Source organism: Schistocerca americana, chromosome X (assembly GCF_021461395.2).
Source record: "Schistocerca americana isolate TAMUIC-IGC-003095 chromosome X, iqSchAmer2.1, whole genome shotgun sequence".
NCBI lineage: Eukaryota > Metazoa > Arthropoda > Insecta > Orthoptera > Acrididae > Schistocerca > Schistocerca americana.
In genome coordinates, this window is record NC_060130.1 from 922,491,492 (window position 1) to 922,513,735 (window position 22,244).

Here is a 22,244-nt window from a genome sequence, read left to right on the forward strand (position 1 = left end):
GTCAAACGCCTTAGATAAATCAAGAAAGATACCTAGCGTTCGAAACCTTTTGTTTAATCCACCCAGTACCTCACAGAGAAAAGAGAATATCACATTTTCAATTGTCAAATCACTTCTAAAACCGAACTGTACATTTTGTAGCAAATTATGTGGAATAAAATGATCAATTATCCCTACATATGAAGCCTTTTCAATAACTTTTGAAAACACTGATGACATAGAAATAGGTCTAAAATTGTTTACATGCTCCCTTTCTCCATTTTTACAAAGCGGCTTTGCTACTGAGTACTTTAATCGTTCAGCAAACTGACTATTCTTAAATGAAAAATTACAAATATGGCTAAATACAGGGCTAACATGTGCAGCACAGTACTTTAATATTCTGCTAAGTATTCCATTACATCCATGAGAGCCCTTAGTCTTCAGTGATTTAATAAGTGACTCAATCTCCCCCTCGTCAGTATCACAGAGGGGCATTTCAGACATCAGTCTCGGAAAGGCATTTTCCAAAGGAGTTATTGATTCCCTGTAGAACCTGGGTTTTTATTTAATTGCCAACAAGGCTCAGAAAGCGATTGTTAAATACTGTACGTATGTCTGAGTTAACAGTAACAGAAATATGTTTACAACGAACTGACGTTATACCGTCGACACTGTGCTGCTGACCAGACATTTCTTTCACGACTGGCCATATGGTTTTAATTTTATCCTGTGAATTACCTATTCTGTGTCCGTACCACATAGCCTTAGCCTTCCTAATAACATTTTTAAGCACCTTACAATACTGTTTGTAACAGGCTACTGTTGCTTGATTGTGACTACTTCTCACATTTTGATATGATTCCCACTTTATTCTACATGATATCCTTATCCCACTATTCAATCACCCTGGCTGCCTTTTACTGCTGGTACCCCGTTGAGAACATTCTAATTGAAAGCAACATTGAAAGAGAATGAGAAATGTGTCACGAAAGCATTATATTTGTCATCTATGTTATCGGCAGTATAAACACCCTGTCACTCTTGTCCCTTAACGAGGTTTAAAAAACTCCCTATTGCCGTTGGATTAGCTTTCCTACATAGGAAACCCTTTTAGTATTAAAATTTGTGCATCATCGTCTGAAATCCATTCACCCTTTTACTGGGAGAATGCCCATCTAGTAATGAAGAATGAATAAAAATATAGCGTATGGCTGTGCGATTGTTCCCCTGCAACCTGGTTGGAAAAACACAGTCTGCATGAGATCTTATGAATTTAGGAGATCTTCCAACATCCTTTTTCTTGCACAGTCACATACCAAATTAACATTGAAGTCACCACATATAACTAATTTTTGATGCTTCCTATAAAGTACACCAAGAACATTCCCTAGCTTTAGCAGAAACACTCTGAAGTCAGTGTTAGGAGACCTATAAACAATAACAATTAGAAGTTTAGTTCCACTAAATTCAACTGCCCCACACAACGTTCAAATACCTGTTTAGTGCAGTGCCATGATACGTTTATGGACTCAAATGGAATACTCTTTCTTATGTACATGGCCACTCCCCCACTCCGCAGAGAACTCCTTAAAAAACAGGCAGCTAATCTGTATCCTGGTAAAGAAAGACTCAGAATTGTCAAGTTATTTAAGTGGTGCTCTGATATACCAATAATGTCAGAGTCAGCATCTATAAGCAATTCACTAACTTTATGTCGAATACCTCTTATATTTTGATGAAATGTCTTTATTTCTTTTCTACTTGGATACTTGACCTCCTCTGATGGTGATTCCTTTGTTAGAGCGACTTCCTTTAAGCAGGAATATCTATCTGCTGACTTCAATCTAAAAAAGTAGCAGCTCTAACACCAACTACTATACTGTCATCTATAAGCTTTGCCAGCCTCCTCTTCCCACACCTACTGAGGTGCAGGGCATGACTAGTGAAACCCGATCTATTGATAGACTCAAATGGCACGTCTGAAATGTGACCCATGCCCTCCGCCATCAGTGCCTTCTTCAATCCCATCAATCCCATGTTAACAAGCCTAACAGCAGCCATAGGATGATACCGATCATGACGCTGAAACAGTCGCAGGAAATGCACATTGGTGTCACCAGCTTGAGTAGCTATCTTTATCAGGTAACCACCTACATCATACTCCCCGTCCCTATCATGACTATTCCCTGCTCCCAGATCCTCTTTCGTAAACTTCGTACGTATCTCCCCAATGTTACCAGTAACCTGAGCTAACCCTTCACTAGGCTTCACAATGCTGGTTACCTGGTACTCACTCCCCAACACTTTCTGCAACTGCTTGCCCACACCTCTGCCATGCGAACTACCTAGCAGCAGAAACTTCTTCTTTCTGTTAGAATTCGCAACTGACTTCGTGCGTGGTGTCTGTTCTTTCAGACATATCTGAAAGAAGAGACATGGGTCGGAATCGGTAGATGCGATACATATTACGTAAATTGTAGGTGGAGGGTGAGGGGGTTGAAAGCAAAGGGAAGGAACTGTTGATGTCAACTGCACTGGGACTTTAAGCGGAATAAGCGACGACGGGAGGAAAATGTGTCCCGGTCCGGGACTGGAACCTGGAATCTCCTGCTCAAAAGCCAGTTGCGTTAACCAATGCGCCACCCTGGCACTGCTTCTTTGAGATTCCCGCATGACGCCGGACGTAACTGTACATCCGCACTGAAGGTGGTGGATTTGTTGCCCATACAGGCGAATCAGTTATATGAATTCGGGGTGTCTGTTCTTTCGGAGGGCACTCCCTGGACAATCTCGTCATACTGAAAGGCACAATGAAACAACAAAGGTGTGCATCCACCCTTGGGGACATTGTCCACCCCTGCATGCAGTTCAAAAATGGTTCAAATCGCTCTGAGCACTATGGGACTTAACATCTGAGGTCAACAGTCCCCTAGAACTTAGAACTGCTTAAACCTAACTAACCTAAGGACATCACGCACATCCATGCCCGAGGCATGATTCGAACCTGCGACCGTAGCGGTCGCGCGGTTCCATACTGAAGCGCCTAGAACCGCTCGGCCACACCAGCCGGCCGCATGCAGTTCCTCGGCATGATGGCATCTACCAGCAGGATAATGCAACGTGTCACACAGCTCGCAGTGTACGTGTGGCGTTCGAAGAGCACCTGAGCTACCACCCTCCGGATTGAAACCCACATTCCTGTCGTTTCCTTTCAGAACTCCCTTCCTGCACATCTCGCAACGGCCAGCTCTACAAAAGGTGGTTGCTTATTCATGCTTCTGACAGGTGGTCGCATTAATGTGACTGGACATTGTGTTCGTCGCGTTCTGCAATCCCCACATTCAACATTTAATCCCCTCAGTCCACCTAACCGAACGAGGTGGCGCAGTGGTTGGCACACTGGACTCGAGTTCAGGAACACGGTAGTTCAAATCCACGTCTGGCCATCAATATACAGGTTTTCATTGATTGTCCCTAAATCGCCCCAGGAAAATGCCGGGATGTTTCCCATGAGAACGGCATAGTGATTTACTTCCCCATTCGTCTGTAATTCGCGCTAGTGTGCCGTCTCTAATGACCGCACCGTCGACTGGACGTTAAACTCTAATCTTCCTCCCTTCCTTCAGCCTGCCAAGTCACGACTCTGGCATTGCGATAACGCGACGCTCTGCGGGAATCAAGCCAAATTGAACCCATGCCATATCTGAATGAGTCTCAAGTGTTGATTACCTCATACGTTTAGTGAGGAAGCTGCTCTATGTAAAAAAAAGCACAAAAATACTACTTTAGCGTACGTATTTGATAACACGTAACGTGATTATTAGTATAGCTGCAAGTAAATGTAAAATTTGTACCCTTGCAATTAGAAGTCTTATGTTCCTGAATGTTAGCAAATATCTTCTTGATATTGGTATCCATTTATGTAATGTATAACGTAGTGAAATGGGTTATGTTTATGAATTACTGCTCTGCCTGTCAGATATCTTGCTGTTATGTTATTTCTTTCTATTTAGCATTAACTGAACAGATAGTATATTTTCTTCTTCCTGGCAAAATTAGTTGTGGGTGTAACATTTACGCGGCGTAAATACGTTATTTTCTATATGGAATGACTCAGTATTATCACAAAAAAGTGGAAATATAATTTTCATCCGGTTACCCTCCATTCAGAGGCTGTTGCACGCAGCGACCGTTATATTGATTTGTAAATAATAGGTTTCAGTTATCAGTCGTCCTTTGGAATATTTGCTAGCCGAAATCTAGATCTCCCAATAAATATTCCAAAGGACGACTGATAGCTGAAATCTATTATTTACAAATATAATATTGTTCACATCATGTTGTCTGTCAGCCAATGACTTAATTAGCACACGGTTTTAGTAAGCATCGCTCGTGCGTAACTCAGCACGTCCTTTTCTCACTGGTATCCTACGAATTATGGAAAAAGGGCAACAGGCGGATTCCATATTTCTAGATTTCCAAAAAAGCATTTAACACGTGCCCCACTGCAGACTGTTAATGAAGGTACGAGCACATGGAAAAGGTTGCCATATATGTGAGTGGCTCGAGAACTTGTTAGGTACCAAAACCCAATATGTTGTCCTTGACGACGAGTGTTCATCAGAGACATGTGTATCCTCATGAGCCCCTAGGGAGGTGTGATAGGACTGCTCTTATTTTCTATATGCATAAGTGATCTGGCGGACAGCATGGGCGACAATCTGCGGTTGTTTGCTGATAATGTTGTGGTGTGCTGGAAGTTGTCGAAGTTGAGTGACTGTAGAAGGATACAAGATTACTTAAACAAAATTTCTAGTTGGGGTGATGAATGGCCTCTAGCTCTTAGCGTAGAAAAATATAAATTCATGCGGATGGGTAGGAAAAACAAACCCGTAATATTTGGATGCAGCATTCATAGTGTCCTGCTTGACACAGTCAAGTCGTTTAAACATCTGAGCGTACCGTTGCAAAGTGATATGAAATGGAACAAGCGTGTCAGGATTGTGGTAAGGAAGGCGAATGTTCGACTTCGGTGTATCGGGAGAATTTTGGGACATTATGGTTCATGGGTCAAGGAGACCGCATATAGGAACCGAGTGCGACCTATTTTTGAGTACTGCTTGAGTGTCTGGGTTCCGCACCAGGTCGGATTGAAGGCAGACATCAAAGCAGTTCAGAAGCGGGCTGTTAGGTTCGAACGACACGCAAGTGTTACGGAGATGCTTCAAGAACTCAAATGGCGATCCCAGGAGGGAAGCCAACGTTGTTTTCGAGGATCACTGTTGAGAAAATTTAGGAAAACGGCATCTGAAGCTGACGGCAGAACGGTTCTACTGCGCCCAACCAACATTTCGCGTAAGGACCACCAAGATAAGATACGAGAAATTGCATGTACGGATGCATATATATGGTCGTTTTTCCCTCGTTCTATTTGCGAGTGGAACAGGAAACGAAATAATTAGTAGTAGTACAGAATACCCTCCGCCACCCGGCGCACGGTGGCTTGCATAGTATGTATGTGGATATAGACGTAGTGTTAACATTGTTAGTTAAGATGTTGATAAAGAAATACTTCATGCAAAACCAACAACGACACAGTTCATTTAATTAGATGTGTTTTTTGCTCGGTCGTCTGGGTTCACACGAGAGAAAAAATGGTTCTTTCCAGTGGAAGGACTGATAAATAAACGAAAACTGGTACTTCAAGAACATAAACGCAACTTATTCGCAAGATTTCAGAACGAGTACCGAGTATGATACGAGGAATAGAACTGAAATCAGTTTTCCAGTTAACGCAGTCCAGTGTGAACTTGGCGGCGAAACTCTTATTCCGCTGTTCGTGGAACGTGAGTATATTTTATCAGTTGACTATAGACAGAAGTTCAACGCACATAGTTTTGTTTGGTCTCTTTATCTTCACATATACTAGCAGCAGGGAATAAGCACGAACTACAAAAAATTGCAATCATATAATGCACCCGTATTTGCTTGATAACGTAATCTCGCTTTCAACATTTGTACCTTGGCTGCTGTAATGCCAAATACAGCTCTAAATAATAATATCATAACATTTTATGCATTCACGCACAACAATAATTTTGAAATCTATGTGAGTATAGTAATCCTAGATTTACAGACAACTGTTACCCAGCAGATTCTCCACACAGAACCAGAGTATGGGGCAGCAGCTCTCATATTTCCCCATTGCAGAAATCCAAGTGTATGTACTTTTTATAAGAAGTATATAGTATAGAAAAATTTGTGGTAAGATCTTATGGGACCAAACTGTTGGGGTCATCGATCCCTAGGCTTACACACTACTTAACCAAAGTTAAACTAACTTACGCTAAGGACAACACACAAACCCATGCCCCAGAGAGGACTCAAACCTCCGACGGGAAGAGCCGCGCGAACCGTGAAAAGTATATAGTAAATATCTTGTTAACACATTGAAACGGTTCTCGTTTCAACATTTATCATATATATACACTGAGTCAAAGGAATTGGAACACCTGCCTAATACGGCGTGGGGCCCCAGCGAGCACGTAGAAGTACCGCCGCAACACGACATGGCATGGTCTCGACTAATGTCTGAAGTGCCCACCCGGTTAGCCGTGCGGTCTAACGCACGGCTAACCGGATTGGGAAGGGGCGCCTGGACCCGGCACGAATCCGCCCGGCGGACTTGGGTCGAGGTCCGGTGAGCCGGCCAGTCTGTGGATGGTTTTTAGGCGGTTTTCCATCTGCCTCGGTTAATGCGGGCTGGTTCCCCTTATACCGCCTCAGCTACACTATGTCGGCGATTGCTGTGCAAACAAGTTCTCCACGTACGCATTCACCACCATTACTCTACCACGCAAATATAGGGGTTACACTCGTCTGGTGTGAGACGTTCCCAGGGGGGTCCACCGGGGGCCGAACCGCACAATAACCCTGAAAGAGTGGTTCGGTGTGGTGCGGCGGCGAGGTGAAGTGGACTGCGGTAGTCGTCGTGGGGCAGTGGACTACTGCCGCTGCGGCGGGGACGGAGCCTCTCCGTCGTTTCTAGGCCCCCGGGTAACATACGATACAGTACAATACAATGTCGGAAGTAGTGCTGGACGCAATTGACACCATGAATCCTGAAGGGCTGTTCATAAATCAGTAAGAGTACAAGGGGTGGAGATCTCTTCTGAACAGCACGATGCAACATGGCCAAGATATACTCAATAATGTTTCTATCAGGGGAGTTTGGTGGCCAGCGGAAGTGTTTAAACTCAGAAAAGTGTTCCTTGAGCAGCTCTGTAGCAATTCTGGACGTACAGGGTATTCGCATTTTCCTACCGGAATTACCCAAGTCCGTCGGAATGCACATGGACATGAATGGATGCAAGTGATCAGACGGGATGCTTACGTACGTGTCACCTGCCAGAGTCGTATCTAGACGTATCAGGGGTCCCATATCACCACAACTGAACATGTCTCACATCATTACAGAGCGTCCACCAGCTTGTACAGTGGATTCCTCATATTCACGGTGCACTGATGAAATGGTCGTACGGGAAAATCCACACTTCATCGCTACCTCGAAGATGCTGTGTCCCATCGCTCGTGCGCCGACTATAACACCACGTTCAGACTCACTTAAATCTAGATAACCTCCCATTGTAGCAGCAATAATCGTTCTAACAACTGCGCCAGACACTTGTCTTTTTTGGGCATTGCCGACCGCAGCCCCATATTCTGCCAGTTTACATATCTTTGTATTTGAATACGCATGCGTATACCTATACACTGCAACCAAGTGCGCCGCAGAGAATACAGTGCTGTCTGTCTAGCGACATACACTGCCTGGAAAAAATTAGAGCACTTATTGTAAATTTACAACTTCATTTAGAATTTATTGTAAAAAAAGTACATATGGAATACATAAAATGATTATATATAAAGATCAATAGCTGAGTGACTGGGGACCCAGTTATGGTACGATGCTGGAACACCCATATTAGCACTCTATGAACCCTCCACAGGTGGCAATGCAGGCACTGATTCTGGCATGCAATCGATCATAAAGGTGACGAATATTGCCTTGGTTTACTTTATTCCACATCAGCTCGATCCGTTTACGTATCTCGTAGAGTTGTGGATGGACGAGACGCACAAATCACTTGTCGTCGTATCATGTTCCAAAGTACTCAACTGGAGACTAGTCCAGCTGTCCAGCGAAACTCCTCTGCGTATAGAACAGCACGTTGAGTTTCCACGTTAAAACAGCGAATCCCCTTCTTGTTTGCAAGATCGACAGAAGAACTTGTCGATCTACATTTTTTACGTAACGAGACTTGGCCAACGTTCCCATCATAAAGACCAAAAGGGGACAAGGGTAGTATCTTACCGCAGCCCAGAGAATAAGGCCTGAGGTGAAACCAGTGTGTCTCGGACGAATGCACTATTCGAGGCAGCTCTCACTAGATCTACCTCGTACGCGCACGTTACCATCATTTGCATGTACGTAGAATGTGCTTTCATTAGTGAAGATTACGGCTCAGCATTCCATTCACCAGCTCATTCTCTGACTTTCAAGGAAATAAGGCAATTTGGCATCATATTCATGCATCATTTTAATATTATACTGATTAAATGCAGAGGTATGTATGTGTATGTATATATCATGGGAATAATCCGTATCTTTGAACTTAGTACATAAAAGTTACTTCTTCTTTTACTGGTTATCTTTGAACTTGGCACCATTTAACACCACATTTTAATACTTCGCTGATAGTGGTTGGAGAGGGGTGTGGTGGTGGGGTATAAAGCACAACTGAACTAGTTCTTCTATCTTGGATTTTGCTTCGCTGTTCCATTTTAATAATACACTGTGACTGGATGGAGAGAGGATAGAATTTTAAATTTCTCACTAGCATAATTGAGCTAGTTCTGCCATCTTGGATTTAGACTGGGTGTTTCATTTTAATACAAGGAAGATGGGCTAGCTTCATGACATCACTGATGAGAATGGTGTCATTTCTGATAACAGTGGTGATGTTATCGATAAGTGGGATGACGTCGTATACAAAAAATAACAGTACACACTGCACACATTTAGACTGTTTTTGGTAGAGAAACTTTACTATCTTTCTACTTGTAGAATATATGTTATCCGTATTTCACATGTTTTGGTACCATTGTCAGGCATTGAAATGACAGGAACAGACGGTTAGATAATTACAAACGTCCTGTAGGAGGTGTTTTCTTCGTGACTAAATGGCTCTGAGCACTATGCGACTTCTGAGGTCATCAGTCGCCTAGAACTTAGAACTAATTAAACCTAACTAACCTAAGGACATCACACACATCCATGTCCGAGGCAGGATTGGAACCTGCGACCGCAGCGGTCGCTCGGTTCCAGACTGTAGCGCCTAGAACCGCACGGCCACTCCGGCCGGCTTTTCTTCGTGACTTATTAGAAGTTCTCTGAGGGAACTTGTTTGCACTTGGCTGTCAAGGGGGCTGTGCTACAAATTCACTGTTGGACGCATCCCTCTATGCACTCACATTATTTTCAGGAGCGCCCCTATTCTAATCTTATTCTTCACAGCAAGTCTGCTTTATAATGCATGATATACTTGGCAGCCCGAGTTAGAACATACTTCTGTAACTGCGTTAACCGAAGTCTGATAATGACACTTTGTCACGGTTATTTCACATTTGCTGATTCCTGTTTGTGATATTCGGAGCTACATCCGCGAATGCAGAATATGATGACAAGGACAACAGACACAGCGGGAAAAAATGTCAATCGGCAGAGAATGTATCCACAGCTGAAGTTGTAATTCATGGTGTGGAGTGCTTGCAGATTGTACCTCTAGGCGCAATAGTGTGGGAGCACGGCTAACATGGGACATACGTGGGTTGGAACTTAAATAGTGGCAACTATTTATTCACAACTGATACAAAAGTGTTACATGTTTGTACCCGTTAGTATCTTTCAAACTAGTCACCAGCGTTGTGTAGAACCCGTTGCCAGCTATGTGGAACGCGTAGTATACCGGTACCAGAGCCTGTTCTGTTGGTGGTGTGAATGGAGCGGTCTGAAGTTATGGTGATTCTCATGTACGACTATGATGGCGTTATCCTAACGCATTACGTTCTTCCACGGCAGACCGTCAATGCACAGTATTACTATTCGTTTTTAGAGCATCACCTGCGACCAGCTTTCTTAAAGCAGCGGCGACACTTTCTGCGCAACCCACCCATCATTTTACACGACAATGCGCAGGCGCATACAGTGCTAGCTATGGTTGCGCTGTTCGGTCCATGAGACTGGGAAGTACTGTACCGTCCACCATACTCCCCAGACTTAAGTCCTTGGGATTTTGAGTTGATTCCGAAGATGAAGGAACCACTTCGTGGCATTCGCTTCTGAACTGTTCCAGAGATTCGACAGGCAGTTACCGATGCTGTGTTTTGATTACACAGTGTACTTCGGTCTAGTTATCCAAATTAGTTTACTTTTGGTGTGTTCACAGATGGTTGATAGCAGTTGAATCAATCGCTTTTCTGTAAACCATTCTGAACGATGTAAGAATTCCCATGAAAAATCCCGTCTCATTAAGCGAAAGCATGTGTCGAGACGTTTAGTTTTAACAAGACAGAACTTAAATTTCGTTTCCTTATAAGCACCCTTCCGCTATAATAGCCCTGCAAGCAGATCAAATTATAGAGCGACGTAGATTATAAATTACTGGGGAAACTTGAACTTAGTTGCGTGACATGAGATCACATGCAAGCACAATGTGGCTGCTTTTGTTAGTTTACAAAGAGACCGTCACAGTGTTGACAGTAAACAATATGCTGCAAATATTCGTCTCATTCCTGTGAGGCATTGCCTGAAAAATTTAAAAAAGTAATAATTTGGGATATTTCATGTTGAAATATTGAAATGTTCAAATGTGTGTGAAATCTTATGGGACTTAACTGCTAAGGTCATCATTCCCTAAGCTTACACACTACTTAACCTAAATTATCCTAAGGACAAACACACACACCCATGCCCGAGGGAGGACTCGAACCTCCGCAGGGACCAGCCGCGCAGGCCATGACTGCAGCGCCTTATACAAACATTGAAATGGCTTCTTTGTATTTTCGTTACTAGTATACTGTGATGTAGATAATCGGAAAGAGAAGCTTCAGCTTTCGCTTCCGCCATCACCGGGAAAGTAATTTAGTATCCACTGATTCACATAAGTGTCCTCTTTTCGAGACTATCTACATCTCTAATATGTCGCCAAATACATTTCTCGTAGGCAAACAGAACTTTTTCGTTCCTTTTTTTATTACAAAGGCGTCCTTCATTCTTCAAAAGCTTGAATGCGTCCACTTTTCCTTTTGCCGAATTTTTCTCCTCGGCCAACTTATAGTTTCACAATAGAAATCCCGTGTGGCTAGGGCCTCCCGTCGGGTAGACCGTTCGCCTGGTGCAATTCTTTCGAGTGGACGCCATTTCGGCGACTTGCGTATCGATGGGGGTGAAATGATGATGATAAGGACAACACAACACGCAGTCCCTGAGCGGAGAAAATCTCCGACCCAGCCGCGAATAGAACCCGGGCCATTAGGTATGACATTCCGTCGCGCTGAACACTCAGCTACAAGGGGCGGACAGTTTCACAATTAAAGTTAGTGAAAATAACTTTCATTATATTTGCTTGTATGAAGAGCATTTATTGTATGTATAAACGAGTGCCGGCCGCAGTGGCCGAGCGGTTCTAGGCGCTTCAGTCTGGAACCGCGCTACCACTACGGTCGCAGGTTCGAATCCTGCCTCGGGCGTGGATGTGTGTGACGTCTTTAGGTTAGTTAGGTTTAAGTAGTTCTACGTTCTATGGGACTCATGACCTCAGATGTTAAGTCCCATAGTGCTCAGAGCCATTTGAACCATTTTTTATAAATGAGCTCCGTTTCAGTCTTACCACGGGCGAGTAACTCCTGTTAGTTCTGGGAACTATGCCTAGACCTTCGGTGTGATATACACACGAAACGCGCAGAAATGGGGGTGAGAAAGATATTGCCTGCATTAAATAAATTATAATACTTTAAGTTCCACAAGAAACTGTCTACAACTAATATACTTTATTTTATTAATGTGAATCTTTCAGCGTACCTCCAAAGTTTTATGTTTTACTCAGCACGAGAGACTTTGAAAAACACCCAGGGAACGAAGCACTGTAAATAAACTGTTTATGGTGCAATATATTCCCCACTCACATTTGTAAGCAGCGGAAGCTAGGAGAGTGGAGAACACGTAAACGCCATTCGTTCTGTCTTTAGCTCTGTGATGTTCCGCTGCCCCTACATGACATGATGATATTTCTATTTCAAAATAAAACTGTTGTAAAAAGCACGAGCCTTTTTGATATTTATGAGCCTCTAGTACAACACGACTACTCCGTAAAGTTAGTCTCACAGCAGAAATTTTACTCTCTGAATGAAATTGTTGCAGCATTAATGAACTCGAAATGTTGACTAATAACAGTAGGACGAGGCGCTGCAAAAACGATTCTTTTTGTGATCAGAGGTTTTCTTAACATTGCGAAGTCTCACTATAACAATATTTTATCCATGTCCTAAGCTGAGAAGTAGTTCACTAAACGTCTCTTGGGCTTGAGGCAAATCTTTCAAGTACAGATATTATAATTGCATAACTTCATTTTACAGCTTAAATTACAGCGACTTTCTGTAAGAGCCGTAAAACTGCTTAGTTAGAGAAAATTCTTTTCAGTTGTGATGATATAATTTTTTATGGTTAGACGAATGTGTTGTGAACGATCTTGATGAGTCGTAGCCGGTTTTGTCTCAATGACTGTGTTCAGAGGGTAGACAGACTCACGTGACATGAAATCCAATAATAACTTAAGCTTATGTAAATCGCTTCCAGTCGTATAGGTGAATAAGAAGTGTCACAACTTCAAAAGTTAAACTGGTCTGCTGCACTAGTCCTTGGTTTTCTTAGATTTCTTCGTGTACCGACATTCTAAACCGAAATTAAGACTGAAATCATAACCTTAATAGTGTTACTTAATACAGTAGTTAGTTAAAGGTTGAAGTTGTGATTCCATCGGGACGTTCACTGTTTGCCAAAATACAAATTTTTGGACGCATACGCTTAAGAACATCGGCGTCAAAGCAATTCCTTATGTGGAAAGGCTTATATTTTCCAAACGTACACATCGACAAGTATGTTGATACATGAAGCTACCATACACATCAGCTATTAAAAACATGAGGCGGCTTCTGTAGCCGAAGTCGCTAATGCACACTAGTGCAGTGGTGCTCGACTCGAAGATAGGCTTGCTCGAATCCTGGTCGTGTTCCATGGAGTAAAGATAAAAGTCCATTGAAACTGCAATATATATCTCGATATAACTATTTGTGATCTTACATGAAGAACACAGGTGGCGTATGGGGAATATCGCGACAGATTCCTGAGCATTCTGTTTCACGAACAAACATAATTCCCTTATGGCACCCGTCTCAACGGGACGTTACCGAAAACTCCGTCAGGGTCCTATCGTGACGCTGATAGCAATTTGTTCAAGATAAGGACAGAGGAAAACCAGGGTTTAGCGTTCCGTGAACGAGTTCGTTAGAGACGGAGAACAGGCTCGGATTGGAGAACCGCGGGGAAGGATTTCGGTTGTGTCCTTTTCAATAAACCGTACCGGCACTTTCCTTAAGTTAGTCAGACAAGGCACGGAAAATATCAAGCTGCCTGGCTGTACTGAGATTCGAAGCGCTATCTTTCCGAAATGCTTACTTTAAGACTATTTGCAGTTTTTTTCTCACTGTTGTCATCAGAGTAATTAATTCGATTATTAGTTCGTAGCTTTATATTTGACAACTATCTTACACCATTGTATGACAGCACATACTATTGGAAACATCCGATTAATTTTTTACGTTGATAGACGCAAAACGCAGAGGAAGCAGAAGGTGAGTTTTAATTCTTCGTGAATTTACTGCTTACACAACAACACCTTAATTTGTAAATGAGCATAAAGCCTCTGTGCTAACTCACCGGTCACCTCAGTCATTTTCATATCACACTAATTATTACGTGTATTGTTGATTAATGGAGTCGAACGGAATGAAAACATTAGTCTAATAAATCGATAAATTAAAATTTTTCTTATCGCGGAACGTACTAGGATCCATTCAATTGTAAAACTACGAGTATTTGTGAGTCCTGCACAGCACCTGCACACAGTGTTTCAGAAACGTGCAATTCTGTTCGTCCTTGGACCATTGTCTTTTACGACTTCGCCGGTCGGAAATCAGATTTTTCGCATCCCTGTAAATCAATGAAGGACCTATGAGACTCGGCAATGAAAGCCACCAGTGCTCCTTCTCAACGACCCAGTAGTTACGAGGTATCCGTGATGGCGTGGCTCAAGTACGGTAGTAAAAAGAAAGATCCTGATATACTGCAGAGAAATATTGCCTTATGGAAGATACAGTTTGATTAGTTTTGTGCTACAGTAGAATGTTTAGTGCTTTCTGTGTTATGTTTTATTCATTTTCGTTCCGAGTGTAGTTATTACACATTAACATCAGGCAGAGTTTACAGGAATTTCGGCTTAACACTAGAACAACAGAAAATGTGATACACCTAGAACAGCGGGAAGCGGTCATAAGACCTCTAGTGAGATCTGCATTAAAAGTCCAAACTTTTCCATTCACTTTTATGTCATGTAAAAATTTCAGTCAGAGCTTAACCTTGAACTTCTAACACTTTTAGATTACTGCTTTGGATACAAAGCTTTGATTTCACCTGTTTTTAAGCACTGAAATCACACTTTAAGCAGATTATAAGCACTACTCGCGTATTTTGTCTGCAGATGGATTTTTGCGTTTCTTACAGATGTCGGTGGTCTTGTTTGCTTTCAGTTTGTCACTTCTTACAACTTATCTTTTCATTTGTCGTGTCCCACAGCTACTTCTTTGTTCAATCAGTTTTCTTTTACCTGCCCTGCTCTTCGCTGTTTCCCGCTCGTGACTTCATTTACCAGCAAAAGATAGTACGACTTCCCCTTCATATTATTTTTGGCTGTTTGATTGTAGATGATCCACGGACTTACCGCTGTCCTCTCTAGGATGTTCTAGAAGACATACATCAGGCATGTCATCTAAACAATCTTAGTTGTATATTTACGAATAATTTGATCAGCGAAGCCCACATTGGACGTCGTGGCGTTATAGAAGGCAGCATTTTCTAGTTTCTTCTGCCATTCATCATCCTCTGTTACCTCAGGATATAGCGTGCTGAGAATAATAACATCCCTTGCTACACTGTCATGGAGCCCTCTGGCTTCACATTCTTTTTCCAGTTTACGGCGGAAATGTAAATCAGGACTGTTCTTCTTCAATGAGTAACTGATTTCCCAGCAAATTTTGCTCACTGTTCCCACTAATGACGCTTTCTTCTGTTGAAGTTTCTTGGCGAGCTCAAGGATTTCGAAAAAGTTTTCTGTTGGCACGTTCCTTCCTTGGTTTAGAAATTGCTACATAAGGCATGGGCAACACTTTGCAGATGTACTTGGATATCACGGCTACGGCTATCCAAAACTGGATTATTATTTGACACAATTTTTTGGTTTAAACCTGCACCTTGATTTGTTCAATTTATTCTTAAGTTATAATATTTTTTCATATTTCCATGGTCTCCATATTTCAAAGATATGAACTAACTTCTCAGCAGCGATTCGTTGAGCTCGAGAGGCTTGTCATTGAAGCGCAGGAATCTGATACGTTCACATTATCTGTCTCATGCCATTTTATCCCTCACAAAATTTGGGCCCCAAGAACATGACCAAAAGTCATCCGAGAAAACACATTTAGCACCAACAGCACCTCTGGTGTACTTGATACCAACCATTGTCTCCAGTTCCTCCAACGATTTAGTCCAAGTGGTGTTCCTAACTTTATTCCAATCATATGCTTCTGTTTTTTATAGTACGAAGCATCGATTCATTAAAGATGCTGGAAGGCACTGCTGACGGAGTCATCCATTCGGTGCAGGTATATGCAGTGAGGCTTGCTCTCTTCTTCAGGACGTTGAAAGCAGCCTTTCTTCACGACGACAGCGTGTTCGCGACGTTCCATTCCGTTCAACCCTGTCTAATATCATCACTGTTGCGCCAGATGGCTCCAGAGACTATTATGGACTGAAATGAGATGGGAAGACATTTACTGATGGTAATTTCTCCACAGTGTCGCTTTATTCATCGTCACTTATCTCTGGTAGAAAGTCGCCATCCGAATCCTGTAAGTCACCAAAACTTAATTCCGTCAGAACAGGCCACGTAAACCGAGCGAGGTGGCGCAGTGGTTAGACACTGGACTCGCATTCGGGAGGACGACGGTTCAATCCCGCGTCCGGCCCTCCTGATTTAGGTTTTCCGTGATTTCCCTAAATCACTCCAGGCAAATGCCGGGATGGTTCCTCTGAAAGGGCACGGCCGACTTCCTTCCCCATCCTTCCCTAATCCGATGAGACCGATGACCACGCTGTCTGGTCTCCTTCCCCAAACCAACCAACCAATCAGGCCACGTAAGGCCCAACGGTACCGACTGACCGCCGCGTCATCCGCTGTCGATAAAAGTCACTGGATACTGATATCGAGAGGCGTGTTGATAGCACACCGCACTCGCGGCCGTTGTCAGTTTTCGTGACCGGAGGCGCTAGTCCTCAATCAAGTAGTTCTTCAAATGGCTTCTCAAGGGCTGAGTGCACCCCACTTGCCAACACGGTTCGACAGACTCGGACGGTCACCAGCCCAAGTCCGGCAGCACTCAACTTCGGTGATCTGACGGGACCCAGTGTGATCACTACGCCAAGGCCGTTGGCATCCACTAAGTCACTATCTCACGGAACATCTGAGTTCTTCAGCATACATAAAATCTCTTCATCAGTAAGACCACACTGACGCAACGTAAGTGAAAACGTTACAGACAACGTCACAAAAACGTTACAGGCAAAAACTACCTGTTTGTGTAGCAACACACAAAATACGACTAAAAATACACTGAATGATAAAAAAAGTGATGCGCCGAGAAGCTATGTTCGGATTTCAATATACACTCCTGGAAATGGAAAAAAGAACACATTGACACCGGTGTGTCAGACCCACCATACTTGCTCCGGACACTGCGAGAGGGCTGTACAAGCAATGATCACACGCACGGCACGGCGGACACACCAGGAACCGCGGTGTTGGCCGTCGAATGGCGCTAGCTGCGCAGCATTTGTGCACCGCCGCCGTCAGTGTCAGCCAGTTTGCCGTGGCATACGGAGCTCCATCGCAGTCTTTAACACTGGTAGCATGCCGCGACAGCGTGGACGTGAACCGTATGTGCAGTTGACGGACTTTGAGCGAGGGCGTATAGTGGGCATGCGGGAGGCCGGGTGGACGTACCGCCGAATTGCTCAACACGTGGGGCGTGAGGTCTCCACAGTACATCGATGTTGTCGCCAGTGGTCGGCGGAAGGTGCACGTGCCCGTCTACCTGGGACCAGACCGCAGCGACGCACGGATGCACGCCAAGACCGTAGGATCCTACGCAGTGCCGTAGGGGACCGCACCGCCACTTCCCAGCAAATTAGGGACACTGCTGCTCCTGGGGTATCGGCGAGGACCATTCGCAACCGTCTCCATGAAGCTGGGCTACGGTCCCGCACACCGTTAGGCCGTCTTCCGCTCACGCCCCAACATCGTGCAGCCCGCCTCCAGTGGTGTCGCGACAGGCGTGAATGGAGGGACGAATGGAGACGTGTCGTCTTCAGCGATGAGAGTCACTTCTGCCTTGGTGCCAATGATGGTCGTATGCGTGTTTGGCGCCGTGCAGGTGAGCGCCACAATCAGGACTGCATACGACCGAGGCACACAGGGCCAACACCCGGCATCATGGTGTGGGGAGCGATGTCCTACACTGGCCCGACACCACTGGTGATCGTCGAGGGGACACTGAATAGTGCACAGTACATCCAAACCGTCATCGAACCCATCGTTCTACCATTCCTAGACCGGCAAGGGAACTTGCTGTTCCAACAGGACAATGCACGTCCGCATGTATCCCGTGCCACCCAACGTGCTCTGGAAGGTGTAAGTCAACTACCCTGGCCAGCAAGATCTCCGGATCTGTCCCCCATTGAGCATGTTTGGGACTGGATGAAGCGTCGTCTCACGCGGTCTGCACGTCCAGCACGAACGCTGGTCCAACTGAGGCGCCAGGTGGAAATGGCATGGCAAGCCGTTCCACAGGACTATATCCAGCATCTCTACGATCGTCTCCATGGGAGAATAGCAGCCTGCATTGCTGCGAAAGGTGGATATACACTGTACTAGTGCCGACATTGTGCATGCTCTGTTGCTGTGTCTATGTGCCTGTGGTTCTGTCAGTGTGATCATGTGATGTATCTGACCCCAGGAATGTGTCAATAAAGTTTCACCTTCCTGGGACAATGAATTCACGGTGTTCTTATTTCAATTTCCAGGAGTGTATCTTCTCATACGTACACAACATCGGTGAGCATATAAAGAGCTAGAGTTGCAATTCTCTGTGACAAGTAGAACGGCAACCACGTGAATTAGTGTTGTTCACGTTTAGCGTTGTTACAAGGCATGGTAGGACATACAAGAGGCGTAAACAGCGTGAGCTATTGAGTGATCGCTGTGAAGAACGTGGAAATACCGCGCATTCTTCTGATACAGCGTTATCAACACCTGACAGAATTTAGAAAGGGCCTCATTTTGGGTCTCCATTTGGCCGGCTGATCTAATCGTGTAGATCCAGATTTGTGAGGCATTATGGTGTTACATTCCCCTGATGTTGGACTGCGCGGGAACATGCTCGACGTCAAGATAACGGTCGTCCACGCGTGACACCCACAAAGGAGGATCGCTGTATTGTGCACTGAGTACGTAGTTATCTACGTCGTAATCTCTTCACATCTGCATCCACCATCCGAGAACAAGTAATGGCCTCTGAAACATCATGTGTCACCCTGCAGTACTGGTCGAAGACAAGAAGCAGCTGCCTACGCATTACCGCCCGTGCGTATACTGCCATTAACACCCCACCAAAAAGGTTGCATTTGGAGGGATGCCGTGACTGGGAAGCATGGACTGCTGATGAACGGCATCGCGTTGTGTTCACAGATGAATTGCGGTTCTTCATTACCCCAGATGAGTATCGGCTGCGAGCATGGTGGTGAGCTGGGGAGAGGTCTCATTTTTCCATCGTTATGGAGTGAAGCAACGTTGTTACTCCTAGCGTCATCGTGAGGGAACCATTGGGTATGGCTTCAGGTTACGGCTGGTAGTGATTGAGGAAACTCACACAGTAAAATGAAACGTCACGGACATCCTGCGTCCTTATCTGTTACTCTCATGCGTGATGCCACGTTTCAACTGAAACATGCTCGTCCATACATGACACGTGCGTCTATGAACTGCCTGTGTGATAACGCGGTATCCCTTGGTCGGCAAGATACCCAGGTTTGTCCCTGATAGAAAATGTGTGGGACAAGCTGGGACATGACCTCCGCCCCACAGCCAGTATGCCGGGTATGAAGGACCAGTTATAACTGCTGCGGGACAAGCAACCTCGGGGAAATAAACAACGACTTCATGACGCACTTTCCAACAGAATCAGTGCATGCATCGAGCTCAGAGAGGATGCAACGTCATATTGAGAAACCGTCTCATACCGCCAATTCCTTTCCAAATGTGACTCGATTTTGTAATCACTGTAATAACATCAAACACCCTTTCAGCCTGTGAAGTTTCGTTCTGTTTCCTCCTCCCCTTCTGGATGCTTCACTGTTTTTGTCAGACAGAGTACATTACCGTATCCAGCGTCGGAGATTTTCTGACAACGTTACTAAGCGATTGTTGAGCAAACCAAAATACAATAAAGCACCTTTGTAACATGAGAACAGAAGTACTCTAAACAGGAGCTACGCCTAGGATCAACTGATCCTTTCTGCTGTTGTAGATATACTCCATGCAATTTCCATTATATTGTCAGAATTCAGGAATTTGCTTGATACTATTGCAAAAGAATAAAAAATAGTAAAATCACGAAATTTGATGGAACGATGTTACAGACTGAGTTCATTACTGTGAAAAAAAATGCTGAAGGGTGCTTTTTATCCCTTTCGCTGGTTCACTGTTAAAATTTGACGCTTCATTACACACACATCAAAAAAAGTTTTTTGCGTCACCTCGGTTCCGATAGTTCCGGAACTTGTACAGATAATTGGAAAAGAGATCAGTACAAACATCATTTCCGCCCTTTTTATTGCACATGAAAACCACACATTGCATGTTGTACCACCATACAGCGAGACCTTCAGAGGTGGTGGTCCAGATTGCTACACGCACCGGTACCTCTAATACCCAGTAGCACGTCCTCTTGCATTGATGCATCCTTGTATTCGTCGTGGCATACTATCCACAAGTTCATCAGGTCACTGTTGCTCCAGATTGTCCCACTCCTCAACGACGATTCGGCGTAGATCTCTCAGAGTGGTTGCTGGGTCATGTCGTCCATAAACAGCCCTTTTCAGTCTATCCCAGGCATATTCGATAGTGTTCATGTCTGGAGAACATACTGGCCACTCCAGTCGAGCGATGTCGTTATCCAGTCTGGAACTGCACGACCGCTACGGTCGCGGGTTCGAATCCTGCTTCGGGCATGGAAGTGTGTGATGTCCTTAGGTTAGGTATGTTTAAGTAGTTCTAGGTTCTAGGGGACTTGTGACCTCAGAAGCTAAGTCCCATAGTGCTCAGAGCCATTTGAAACATTTTTTTGTTGTTATCCTGAAGGAAGTCATTCACAAGATGTGCGCGAAGGGGGCGCGAATTGTCGTCCATGAAGACGAATGCCTCGCCAATACGCTGCCGATATGGTTGACCTATGGGTCGGAGGATGGCACTCACGTATCTTACAGCCGTTACGGCGCCTTCCATGACCACCAACGGCGTACGTCGGCCCCACATAATGCCACCCCAAAATAGCAAGGAACGTCCACCTTGCTGCACTCGCTGGACAGTGTGCCTAAGGCGTTCAGCCTGACCGGGTTGCCTCCAAACACGTCTCTGACGATTGTCTGGTTGAACGCATATGCGACACTCATCGGTGAAGAGAACGTGATGCTAATCGTGAGCGGTCCATCCGGCATGTTGTTGGGCCCATCTGTACCGCGCTGTATGGTGTCGTGTTTGCAAAGATGGACCTCGCCATGGACGTCGGAAGAGAAGTTGTACATCATGCAGCCTACTGCGCACAGTTTGAGTCGTAACACGACGTCCTGTGGCTGCACTAAAAGCATTATTCAACATGGTGGCGTTGCTGTCAGGGTTCATCTGAGCCGTCATCCGTAGATAGCGGTCATCCACTGCAGTAGTAGCCCTTAGGCGGCCTGAGCGAGGCATGACATTGACAATTCCTGTCTCTCTGTATCTCCTCCACGTCCAAACAACGTAGCCTTGGTTCACTCCGAGACGCCTGGACACTTCCCTTGTTGAAAGCCCTTCCTGGCACAAAGTAACAATGCGGACGCGATCGAACCGCGGTATTGACCATCTAGGCATGGTTGAACTACAGACAACTCGTGCCGTGTACCTCCTTGCTGGTGGAATGACTGAAATGATCGGCTGTCAGACTCCCTCCGTCTAATAGGCTCTGCTCATGCTCGGTGGGTTACATCTTTTGGCGGGTTTAGTAACATTTCTGAACAGTCAAAAGGACTGTGTCTGTGATACAATATCCGCAGGCAACGTCCATCTTCAGGAGTTCTGGGAACTAGGGTGATGTAAAACTTTTTTTAATGTGTATAAGTCTTTTCTACATGCAAACAACTTTACGCTTCTTTACATATAAAGCTGAGGAAATAAGATGGAGTTGTTCATATACCTCATATGACACTATCAGTTATTTGTATTAGTAGCTTTTATCTACCATGCATTTTACTGTCTCACATCTTCAAACGATGAAACGTTTTCAATTTTTTTTTCTTTTCTCACGTTTCATCGCTATATTATATCTCATTATTTAGTGTATTACTTATGGTCGTGTTTGTGCTGTAGTCAAGCTTCCCCTGTTTTTAACGTATTAAATCTTATTTCTTTTGTTATTGCCGTTTTTACCTGTTACATGCGTGTTGCAAATATTTTGTCAGAAAAACATTAGACTTCTGCCGCCTTTTTCACATGTTGTTG

The 22,244-nt window shown here is 44.4% G+C and overlaps 1 protein-coding gene across 1 annotated transcript in view; it reads left to right on the forward strand.

Moving 5' to 3' along the window:
- The window catches only part of LOC124556400, a 720,172-nt gene that overhangs the window by 225,438 nt on the left and 472,490 nt on the right, over nucleotides 1-22,244 (forward strand). The window lies entirely within an intron of this gene.